Genomic DNA, 12,870 nt, shown 5'->3' on the forward strand with positions numbered 1-12,870 from the left:
AATGTCATTGGTCGAGTCCAGCCCTAGTATCAACACATACCACATTACAATAAACGTATATAAATAATGACATAAACATTGTTATTTTCCTGCATATGCTCGGCTTAACTCTTATTGATAAGGGAATAATTACATTCCCAATCTGCAGTTTTAATAACTGCACTTTTCTATACTGGTGCGCATGCACATGCTTTACACTTCAGCAGCAGCTTCATCATACAACCAGAAGTCGGTACTATAGTAGGTTCAGAATCTTAAACACCGGCTTGCCTCCACTCCAGGCGACCCCCCCCCTCCCCCTTGTTAACCACAAACAAATGTTCGGCTGATGTTTGCTGTCCTACACGTCAGAGTCGGCACACAGCACAGCTGCCCTGGCTGTGAGTCACAGCCATATGGTGAGGCGAGAACTAATGTCTGTTACTATGTTGCGGGGATCAGTAATGGCAGCCGTTTGTCTGTTTTAGAATATCTGGCAATAACGTACTGAACGCGACACAGGCAGGTGTGTGTGTGTGTGTGTGTGCTGGAGGCGGAGAGCAGTGGCATATTAAGAGTAATACATATTCTGTAGCCTGGCTCTGCGTCACCGCTGTGCGTTGAGACAACTCACAGCAGAACAAAGTTCCAATGTGTCTGAAGTGAGAGCGCTGCTAACGCGCTGCTCCTTTTAAACTGGCCTGAAAGCAATAACAGTGAGCCGAGGCCAGGCACAGCTCACGCAGCAGGTTCAAATACACACAGAGAGTATTAGAACCACAGAGCTGGTAATAATTTAATACAAAGTAGTATTACACAGATTTTTCATGGAGGTAAATTTCCCACAACAGTATTATAATGGTGCTCTCAGGCTTTGTGTGTGTTATTAGCAGTCATTTTTTTAAAAATAACCTCCTGGCTAATATACCTCATTACTTACTTTAATGGGCAGCCCCTCCTCACTATACTGTATTACTTTATATTAAAAGCAATGCAAATTATTACTGGGCCTTTGTACGAACTATTTGGAAAAACTCGCTGCAGCAGGACAATCGGTGCCGCCAAGTGTGTAATCGATCGCTGGATTCAAACTGCTCAGCAAATCTCACTCTCAGCTACTGTTCAATTTGTTTATTTTTTACTCAACAGCATGCATTTTCACCCATTTCAACTCCAACTTGGTAACAAAAAGAGAAATATACGAGATCAAAGTAACATTTTAGTTTGTCTTAATGTGTTGGAAATAAATGTTTTACGGCTGCATGGACGATGAGCGGCGCTGACTGACTCTCTGTCTCTCGTTTCCCGTTGACAAAACACCGTTGCTTCGGCTGCATCTCCATTTCTTTTTCCATCACTCTCCCCCCGATACTTCCCCCACCGCTCCTCTCCTCTCCCTCCTCGCCGCACGCAGACAGCTGATGTTGGCGTGTCAGCAGTATAGTTATTTTTCAGGTGCGAGCTGCTGCTCCTATAGGAGGTAGTACGTGTGTGTGTGTGTGTGTGTGTGTGTACTTGATGTTTAAATGTTTTTGCTGTGTGTATTTGTGGGAATGTGTGTGTGTGTGTGATTGTCCCTATATATTGCTTGCTGCTGCATCAGGCAGCTGGATCCCTCTCCACCTGCATTTGCTGCATAAGGTATCTCGGCGGTGTAACTGTACACTACACACAATGTGACGCATTGGATTGCTCTGTTGTTTTGCTGCATCGAGCATTCACACAGACCCGTCTCCGTCCCTGCACCGGGGCCACCTTCTGCTTCAGTGTCTCTGCATCGTAGCCGGACGCTTCAGGGCGTTCGTGCTGCGAGAGGCATCTGGGATCTCCTGCACCTCCCTCCTGCTGCATCTTCTTAACTGTTTCTACTTGACTGAATGTTCAGCAGGATAACGTTTAATTGTCCGTTTGAAACCCGGGAGAGAAAAGGTAGTGAGTGCGTGTGTGTGTGTGTGTGTGTGTGTGTGTGTGTGTGTGGGCCGTGCTGCTACAGAGGCACCCAGCAGAACGGGTATCGCCACGACACGATTGATTCACATCCAATGCGTATCATTATAAAAATGCAATCTTTCTGCTACCGTTCATGCAGTCATACCTGGCCTCATGGTAATTCAATTTAGTGGCGTACAAGTTTCAGAATAATTCTGGAAAAAAAATTGAATTTCTTTCTTTCTTTTTTTAGGAAAAAGAGAGCCGGTAACCAAATCACCACGTTGTGTGGGCAAATGCCCTAAGCTGGTATCAGAGAAACAAACAATAAACAAAGACAAACTAGCATTGATGTTGTGCTCTGGTGAAGCCCTTCAAAGTGGCAGCTTTGCAATCACTAGTAAACATTTTATTGTCACATTACTGTTGATATAATATCCTGAAAACCACTGAAAACCAATGTACTGCATTTGTTATGATGAGGCCGAAATGAAAGTGTGAAACATTCACAGTTGACTACCTGCTATCTACACAACATTGCTTTATATAATCAGTTTACACAGCTGTCAGTGTGGCTTTATATTTCTACTGTGCCATTATACTGTAGTATTTTTCTATTTTTTTCTCAAACTTTTTGTTGGTAATGTTGATCTTGGCCACCTCTTGCGTTCCGCCATCTGTCTTATGCTCGCTAGGTAGTGTCTGGCAGCGCTGGTTATTTGCTCCGTCGCCATGCAACAAGAGATTTGAGGCATCGAGCACTCGTTCGGCGAACTGACAATGTAGATAAACAACCCAGCCATTCTGTCGCATTTGAACACACGGGCCCCACTGTTTGCAATGCGTGACCCGTGTATCCCAGAGACTGTCTTCCATGCAGATGATCACATTATTTACAGCATCCCTCTAAACCGGGGGGGGGGGGGGGGATATGAGCATCAGAAAACAAACTCACAGCAGACATCCCTATCTCCTCCTGTTGTTATACTCACTCTGTCACCCCCTCTCATTCAGTCGCTTTCATTACGCTTCTCATTCTATCTCTCTGTCCCCCTGTTCTCTGTCAGCCCCCCCCCCCCCCCCCCAGTCTTCCAGAGTAGTGGAGAAGTGACGGATTGACTGTCTCTCTGTGGGAAATGAGCCCGCTAATGTGGTGAACCGGGCTTGTTCCATATTCATCTGAAAGCCTGTGAATCACCGTGCGACTATAGAGGATGCCGTGTGCACAGAGGCACATCTGCCTCCCTTCCAAAAAGTCAAACGGAGCGCAAAATGAGCGGTGAATATAAATCCATTTCCTGTCTCTTTCAGGTCTTCATCAGTCCATCTCTCTGCTTTTCTCTCCTCCTCTCACGATCTTCCTCCTCCAGTGACACCTCTCCATCTCCCCTTTCACCCACGCCGCGATTATTTCCTGCCACTATTGTTCTGCCCCCCCCCCCCCTTCTCTTTTAATCAGCCCGTCCTTCATCCTCCTTATCTTCCTTTTAACTGTCTGCACCGTCACCCACGGCAGTACAAAAGAGAGGTGGCTTTTATGAAAAGGTATCGGAGAGTCGGGCAGACTGGCAGACGCCTCGCCAGCTGGCATTGAGAGGGGAGTGCAGGAGGGAGAGAGGCTGGGAGTCGTTAGGGAGGGCTGCAGGGATTAAGGTATAAAGCATCCTCAAGTCAGTCAGACACAATAATGTGGTCCGGTGCAACAATCTCAGCCCGAGCCGGCGCGATAGCTGAGCAGCAGGCCAGTTTTAAACAGTGGCTTAACCAGTGAAGTATAATAGAAAGACAATGCGAGGGTAGCAGGTCTGCTACACGAGGCCCGCTATCAGTGAACGTTAAGCAGCTGCACAGTACAGTGTTATAGCTGAGAGCACAGCTGGGAAGAGGTCATTTCACAATAAAGGCTCCTATGTGTGATATATTAGAAGGTAAACAGGTTTATCCAGAGTATTTTGGCCTTCATTGGTCTGTAGTGGTCATTATTTAAGTGCCTCTCCACAGAGTGAGTTATTGAACCAGAAGAACACAGCCCTGTGTCCAAATAGTTCTTTAAATTTTGTTTTGAAAGATGTTTAACCAAAACAGCCAGATTGAAAAGTTTTGTAGCAGATGGTGTTTTGGGGAGTTTCTGTTGAGAGCGTGAGATTTGAATGTAGGCTCGTGTTTGCTGATTGCAGCAGATGGATGCTATGGAAACCATGTATGTGTAGAGCAGGGGTGAAGTGCTATTTGTTTACGTTTATGATGCACGTGCACCTACATACATTAGTCAGCTATAACACACAATGAAATGTTAAGCAGACTTTATGAGTAGTTTCATCATGTTGACAATATTACGCCAGTCATCTAGCGAAGGTAGTACGGTTCACCCCAACTGATTTCAGGAGCGTTTTGATCTGGAACCTGGCCTGCGTTATCGTCACCAATGCTAGTTAGCTAGCTAGCATTGGTGGAAGACAAACCGTTAGCCGTTAACTTTAATTCACTGCGCCGCTCAAAGGCTGCCTGCAGCTACCAGCATCTTTTAAGGTGGAATGCTTTTTTTGAGGCTTGTGAGGCTTTTTGAGGCTTTCCCATCATGCTAATGTTACAGGAAGTAGCAGACAATGGAGGTATTTTGAGGTAATTTATGTATTTTTCAACCTCAACCTTATTTTTTCACGTTTTTGTGACTACAAGTGAAAACGATTTTTCCAAAGACGAGTCTCGTTGTGAAAACTGAATATCCGTATACTCGGGCTCAAACAAATATGAGCGGCAATTTGAAATCAAAGACCTCATCCACATAGGATACATCATCTAAATATTCAGCCATGACAATGAAAATCTTTTACATAAAGCCAAGCGACACAATTTTTACTCCATCACTTCAAACTCTACCTGGCCGGACTTGTCTTCCGACAACAGTTCATCTGTAGAGATTTTAGAATTAGTCATTTCCTTGAGCGAGATTCTTCGAGAGCCCATCACTGCAAAATCGAGCACTTTTAGTGGACGTAAATGACGGTGCCAGCTTGCCCCAGCAGATAACATTGCAGCCTTTTTAGTGGCTGCTGTCTACAGCTTTATCCCTTAAAACTGGACCAATATTCTTTACGGAAGCTCTGATTCTCAGAGTTTGGACACTTCTTTGATTTATGATCCCTCTGTCATGTGATTGGGGGTCACAGTGGTGAGGCTTTTATGTCTGCCATGTTGGCTTTATTACATTTCAATTTCAGTGACTCATCCTGTGCCAGCTGGGGCGACAAACAGGCAGCCAGCACAGGCGACCGAGAGAATTCACTTTCTCAACTTTGATTTCTTTCGGCAAGTTTGCAGGTCACAGTGCTGCTGAGTACAAGTCCTCCTAACACACACTGTCTTTGTCTTTCTGTCCCAGTCTTTTTCTCTAAATGTTCCCTATTTCATGCTTTGCTCTGTAGAGGAGCTTAATACAAGAGAGGTTTACTGCATCACGGTAGCAGGCCAACACTGACGTCAACGTTGCCTTATCATCAGTACCTGAGAAAATCAGGTTTAAAGCAAAACAAGCAAGCTCAAAATCAAAAGTAATAAGTAGGATTTGGCCCAGATATGATGTATCCATCAGTCTGATGTAGTTCATCTGTCATTTTAATCTTTCGATCTAATCTGGTTTTTGTTACATATTAAAGGCACAGGGAGGGAGGGAGAGAGAGTGTCTCATGTACAAAGACTATAAGTCACTCCAAATCATGTGTCCGTTGTCCTGTTTGGTTTTGGATTGGTTGAAATGAAAAGCACAGATTTCCTGAGCATAAGACTTAGGAGAATACATGTCACAAAACATGTTTTCATAAACTAAAGTAGCTGTTTCTAGTCATACGCCCCCCCCCCCCCACACAGACACGCACACACACACACACAGACGTAACAGACGCGCAGTGATGGATTATCAGACTGAGAGTATTATGTCCACAGTATTATGCAGAGCTATTCGTGACTGACAATGTAATGGGAATGGCAAATCAGTCGCAAATTGGCAGTGTGGCGTCAAACTCTTGGAAAGTGTTATCTGTTTTCATAAATGAGTACTTCTGGTGGTTCAAGCAGGACACACGGTCATTAAGCAAGGCTTATATTATACACATGTCCCCATGTGTATAATATTTTTTATCTTGAATATGATCATTTATGGTAAAGAGTTGGCTGTTGTATAATATGAATTTTGTTAATGTGAGTTTTACTCCTTTGTGTATAGTAATTGGTGCTTCACACTTGGTGCTACTCAGCCAATCAGTGACGGATAGAGGAAGCGGTGTTGTGTGCTCTTCTATCAAAGACGTCGTGTGGAAATGTCCTGCGCTGTGTTTTGACACAGAAGTTGTTGCAGCTCGTTGCTGATTTCATTTTTTTATGAGACTTTTTATTCATATTTAAGAGGTCTTTAACATCCCCCTGTTCATCTTAACAAAACCATTCAAGCTTTGTTAAGTTTCATTGGGACTGTGGGTGAACGGCGATATTCAAGTCCACAGGAGCTTTAAAGCCAGCATTATGGGTCTCACTTTCAAAAACAGGCAGTTACTTTCTCATTTGTGTTGTACTGAGGAATAGTCTACGAGCTTGTACGTAGCCATGTCTTTAAGCGCCAATCATCTCAGGACAGAAGTTTTAATGAAATATTAATAGCCTTGTCTTCCAACACTGTTTCCTAGAAGTTTATGTTCCCATACAACTAAGCTGCATTCTCAATTATGATCGAGGGAAGCGCATTTTTCTCCCGGCCGCATATTTTAAACACGTGGTTAACGTTTCAAACGTCAACAGTTGTAATCCTGGTCAAAATATGTTTTCCTCAAAACCTATTTGACTGCAGTTTTGGTGTGTGGGAAAGTTATTTTGAGGAGAGCAGGCTGTGTCTTCTGTCTTGGTTCTCTTTCCCTCCATCACTCCTGTACTTTCCATCATCGACTGTCCTCTGTGTGTTTTCTTGAGCCTCTGACATCTTCGAGAAGCAGCAGCAGTCGTGTCAACAAGATTACATTTTACAGTGAAACGGCACCGCTAACACCCAAACGCCCTTCATCAGCAAGCTCTTAAACAAATTAATTAATTTGTTAATTAATCAAACAAGTGCATTGGTGTTGTAAGTGGACATTGATCCACACACACACACAGTCCTCACTACCCCACGCACTGTCCCAACACACACACACACACACACACACCTCCCATTCTCCTCTGTGGATCTCAGTATGAAAGGGTCCTCCGCTTAATTCTAATTTAATCTCCGATCTCTTTTTCACCATCGATCTTCATACACCCTGTGCGCCACAAAGTGATATTGAGAGGGGGACTGATATGGAGATGGACATTGATTTGGAATAAAGAAGAAGAAGAAGAAAAAATGAATAGGGTGGATGTGTTTGAAGAAAGTGTTGCGAGAAGAGTAGAAAAACAGAGTGACAGAGATGGAGGGGAGGTGAGAGCTACAGCGTTGATTAGATCGACTTCTGCTGGTATTCCGACGCTATCTGTTCCGTCCCATTTCCTCTTCAAGTCGGAGAACTTCATCAGGAAGAAGTTAATGTAAATTAGCAGTGGCCTTGCCGGGATGGCTGACAGCTTGTTCTGCCTGCTGGTGAGGGTTTCTGCACAGGAGCCTCCAAACACTAGCCTGAGGTACAGCGCTCGTACATCAGGGCGTCTTGCTCGGGATTCCGCTCCACTCTGTGTCTGGTTGTAGGGTTAAGAGGTAAAAGCCTGCTGACAGGGAAACGATAAATGTGTGAAAGGTAAGCAGCCTCTCAGGGTTTTCAGTTTGCAAAGCTGCTTTCTCACCGAATGTCATGTCTGCACAGGCAACCGAAAAACTGCAACAGCAAAATCAACGACTTGCCGTTGTACAAACCCTGAGTTTAAGTGTCCCCTCAGATTATCCACAGAAAAGAACTGTCGGCTATAAGTAAACATCAGCGGTCATTTCAAGATTAGCCCACTACATTTCTTAACGACGTTTTAACATTTAAATAACCAGCAACTACCGGTAATGACAGCTGAGGCAGACATGTTTACAAAGAAACCCCCCACAAACGTCCATTCTACTGCAATTAAGCTGTGGAGGTCAATACTTCCAAATAGCAGCAGCTGCCTCACATCGAGCGCTGTAGGGTGATTACACTGCTACTCAGCCCGGCCTCAATCAGGAAGTGGACTTCAGAGGAACAAACCAGGTTGAAAGAGGCTAAAGCATGCACCAAAACAATCAAAATACTCTAAATCTGCATCACTAAAGACCATTCTGTTCTGTTGAGCCCAAATGTTCACCCGGCAATTGAGGGATCAAATCTGTCTACCCAATGATGTTTACTTTTTAAGTAGATGATCCAGATGACATCAGTCAAGCCGGCTCCGCATGTACGCGATTATGTCATTTCCTCTTGACATTTTTAAAAGCGTGCATGACTCTCCTTCAAGAACACTCATTTTAAGGATAAGCGAGGAAGTAGAAAGTAACACGCATGCAGTACAATTGCGACATGCAGCACTGCAAAAGTTTTCGCAAATAGATGTCATGAGCGTCTCTCCTGCTTTCTGCAGCAGCCATCCCGTGTGCTGATTGAGACGGAGTGCAGACACAGAGGAGACTGCACGTGGGGACCACGCTAAGTCTCGCAGTCGGCCCTGAGAGCTGGAGGACAGACCAAGCAGACAGTCCTTTAAAGGCCCATTTGGCAGGTTTGTACTCATCGGCTCTATTTCTCTATTTTTTTACTTCAAACAACTTGGGTGGCCTTGAACCACATTGGTGAAAATCACCCTGTGCCATAACAGAGCTGCCAGATTTGTATTCATGATTTTCCTTGACTTTGGCAGTCACCTGTAACTCACTATGATCTCCTCTGGCAGAGCTCTCTGTTGTATCATTTCAAAATGAAGGACGAAAAGCAAAACACAGAAAATGTTTTTTTTTAAAAAAGAATAAAACAAGGAAAATTGACATTGAAAGACAACGTAATATGTTATTTCTGCATTTGGACGGGCTACATTTCATTATAATGTAGCTTTGACTAAAAAAGAAATACGGTTTCCTGATCCTATTTCAGTCTAACCATTAAATGTATTTATTTACATTTAATGTTATTTACAATAACACTAAACCAGATTAATGCTTTTTTGATACGCTACAACAATGCGGTAAAGCATAGAGAAGGCAAAAAGAGATAGCGACTGAATATAGCGCAAAATTCATACCAGGTGTTGCATAATTGAATATCGTCCTGTTATCGTGGCCAACCAACATTATGTTGAACAATATATCATATGGCCCAAGCCGATCCTGAAGATAGTCATTTTGGTGATTATCAAACTGCTAAGGGATTAATATTACTGGCATAACACGGAGGCATGAAAATATCATGGTATACCTTCACTCGTGTGGCGGGGGGCTTTGCACTCAGCGGTGGCCTTGGCCCGACTGAGCCGAGGCCAGCAACCTGCTGGGCTCACTTCACCTCCCCTGCTTACCCCTGACACATCTGAGCCAAGGAGACAGGAGGGGGGGGATGGGAGAAAATACTCTTGTCTCCCTTCCACCTCCATTTCCCCTGACTCCCGTTGATATCCGTCTCCCCTCTGCCCTTCACATCCTCCCCTCCCTCCTTCCTCACACTAGCCTGTTTATTTGCAGTAATTCCCGTCTTGTGTCTCTCTCTCTCTCTCCCCCCCCCCCCTTTTCTCCTCTACTGCAAGGGGGTCAAGAGGTAGAGGAGAGGAGGGATGGAGAGAGGGTCAGGTGGTTAGGATGAGAGAGGGAAGAAAAAAACAAACCCAGTAGCAACTAAAGCAGATAGATGGTCTTTTCTTCTGCCGTGGGTGTCCTTAACCTCGCTGTCGCCCTCAGCGGGCTGTGCAAGCCCACTTCCTTGACCTCAAGGTTGTTCTGCCCAGCTGCATGTGTGTGAAGATATATTTCACGAAGCCTCGCTGACCTTGCAACTGCTCTCACTCAGTAATTACAATAACCTCTCATCCCCCGTCTCACTATGTGAATACACGACTGTGGAATGTAGAATATTCGGACTTGAATCCGAAAGGGAAAACGAGAAACGGGGTCACCTGCTCACGTACAGTATTGACTGATCCTGAAACCTCGTTAGGGAAAAGCTTATTTATAGAGCTCAGATTAGAATTGGAGATGCTGCCTTTTATGTAAGGTTGTTTTTTCAACAATGCAATTTTATTGAATTTTCACATCTGAAAGCAGAATATAAAAACGTGGAAATGCTATCAAATAGTTTTACAAGATATTTAGTCGGCCAACTGATGATATGATAAGTGTTTGTGGTCATATTCTCAGTTGCTACTTAAGTACACTTTAGGAACAAATATTACTGGGGCCACGACAGAAACGTCATTTCATATTCAGGTTACTCAGCCTTAATTTGGCTCATTGACCAAACACGCTGTGCACATGATCGGGATGGTACCACCTCCGCCTCATTTCGAGCCAGGAAAAACCCTGCTCACTGTACTGTACCTTTTTCTTTTTCTTCCGAAGCTGTCAACGCTCTTTTACAGATATAAATGGGGCAGACTAAATGGAAACGCATCTCAGAATACCGCACCATCATTCAACAGCAACACAAACTACAACTCCCAAAATGATCATGTAAATGCTCCACTTCTCCCATTTGTCAAAAATGTAAAAAAAAAAAACATTTTCTTTGACTCTGACAAGGAAGGTTCAGGTCTTCTTGTTTCCAGACTCACTTTTACAGCATCTCGTTATTATAACTATTACAGAGACAGATGTATTGCTTTATGTTAGTCAGTCATCTATTTCTTCTGTTTAATTTCTGTGTATACACGTCACACAACAATTGTTGTTTGAGACTTTTAGGGATAAATATCCAGTAGTACAGATATGTGACAAACAATCTCAACACATGCTCATTTGCTACTTTCTCTGTGTTTCCAATGGCATGTCGCAATCCTCAGCCTCGTTGATGCCGATAGGACTAACTGTTTAAAACACTTCTCAGTTCATCTAGACAATTTAACAGCATCACAAACTACAGAATCCCCAAAATGACCTCTCTCTAAAGTAATGCACAGTATGTCTGTGACCTTTAAAAGGTAAAGCTGCATCTTTAAACATGACCATCCATTGATTCTTTAGGGAATGTGACAACACCACAGCTCCTAATCAATTATCCCACAACGTGATGGATTCACTTGTCAGAAAGTCTATTAGGGATCCAAATCTAAAATCTACAGTATTTCCTGATGAATAAGCTAAGTGACTGGACCGGACAGCTCTGCCGTGTTATATTCGACAGATTTAAAGATTGTTTTAGCTTCCATATATCTTTGGATCCTTTTTAGAAGTTAAAGGCTGAAAGCGTTGTTGTTTTATTGTTCTATCGTAATGATCGGCTATATTTCCACCGGAGCGTTGCGTTGTTAATGCGAGATTTATCGCAAGCTGTGGTCATACGTTATAATCTTTGTCAATACCCGTAAACATAAGCTTGTGTTATTATGTCCCACAGCCAGAGAGGTTCTGGGAACTGTTTACAGTGGGAGTTATTAGAGAAGAAGTCCAGACGTTCTGTCTACCAGACGGCCAAACGGCCTTCTCCTCTAAAAAGCCATTAAGACTTTAAGATGAGGCCATAAAACCAACTCCAGCCAGCTGTATTACTGGACGCCCCATCTCTGTCTGTCAGTCAGTCCGTCAGTCAGTCGCTCTATCGCTTCGGCCCTCTGTGGTCAGCGTAAGTATCACTGCGGGCCTGGATAATTACTGAGTTATTATCTCAGTAAGTCAACATTGAATTTCATCCCAATGGAAAAGCCATGTAAGTGATTTTCCACAGCTCTATGGGAGGGGTGGAGAGAAATCCAGAGCTCTAGAGTGCTCTGCTAATTATTTTTCAATCCGTAAAATCCATCACAGAAGTCTGACTCATGCCGCAGTGATATTTGATGTTTGGAATTGGAGAAATTCATATTTTTTGACTCTTGCTCGTTCAAGTCACTTTTGAGAATGCACGCCACGAAGGAGGACACATCAAGATGATTAGATCTATTTTAGCGAGTGGTGTGAATGTCGCTTAGCATAGACGTCAACAGTAAACTCTAGTTACACGAAAAAGAAAAAAGGCAGATTACTTTATTCCAGCTGGAGTTACGATCTCTTTTTTTGATGACCTCTGAGGAAAGTAGTATATTTGTAGTTTTTATCTCCTGTTTCTACCGCGCGTGCGCACACACACCCACACACACACACACACACACACACACAATGTCCGTCTGCTTGAGTGACTCAAGCTTCCTTATTGTCCCTCAATATTCCCGTTCGACTTTGAAAAGTCCCATTAAACATGAACGAGTTTTATCCCCCCTCTTCTGTTGTGACTCGACTCAGCTGAGCACCAGCCTCCCCAGTCTTTCACGATGCTAAGCTGCCATCAATTAGATCTCATTTGACACACCCGGTCTGACGGCGCTGCGTGCCGTTGGCGGCGGCGGCGGCGGGGTGGGACGCGGCCCTCAGCAACTCACTAATTAAAGCAGTAATTAGGCCTAATCCTGGGCTTTGAAATGAACTCCTTAGCGAGCCAGGTGTGCCAGACGGCAGTGAAGGACGGGTATCCTTATTCATTCCCTTGCTCTCTGTCAATTTACACAATCTCTTGCTATTGTGTCCTCCATCACATATTCGTTACAATGTGTAATGGCTGAAGGGTGATTCCGAATAAAAAGAAAGTGACGATGGACGATGTTTTTATTTTTTTCTCCCTCAAGTTGACTAAAACTCTCATCAAGCCCCAAGAATTGTTGTGGAAGTGATGCATCCCGCCCACTCACAAGAGTTTGTTGTACAGCACCGGCTGGAATGCTTGCAAGGAGACACAGCTGTGCGTCTTAACCGACCGTGCAATGTCAAACGCAATGAGACACTCGGGGGGGGGGGGGGGGGGGGACCTTTTC

Source organism: Anarrhichthys ocellatus, unplaced genomic scaffold (assembly GCF_004355925.1).
Source record: "Anarrhichthys ocellatus isolate YVR2014 unplaced genomic scaffold, GSC_Weel_1.0 scaffold35, whole genome shotgun sequence".
In the NCBI taxonomy this organism is placed as follows: domain Eukaryota; kingdom Metazoa; phylum Chordata; class Actinopteri; order Perciformes; family Anarhichadidae; genus Anarrhichthys; species Anarrhichthys ocellatus.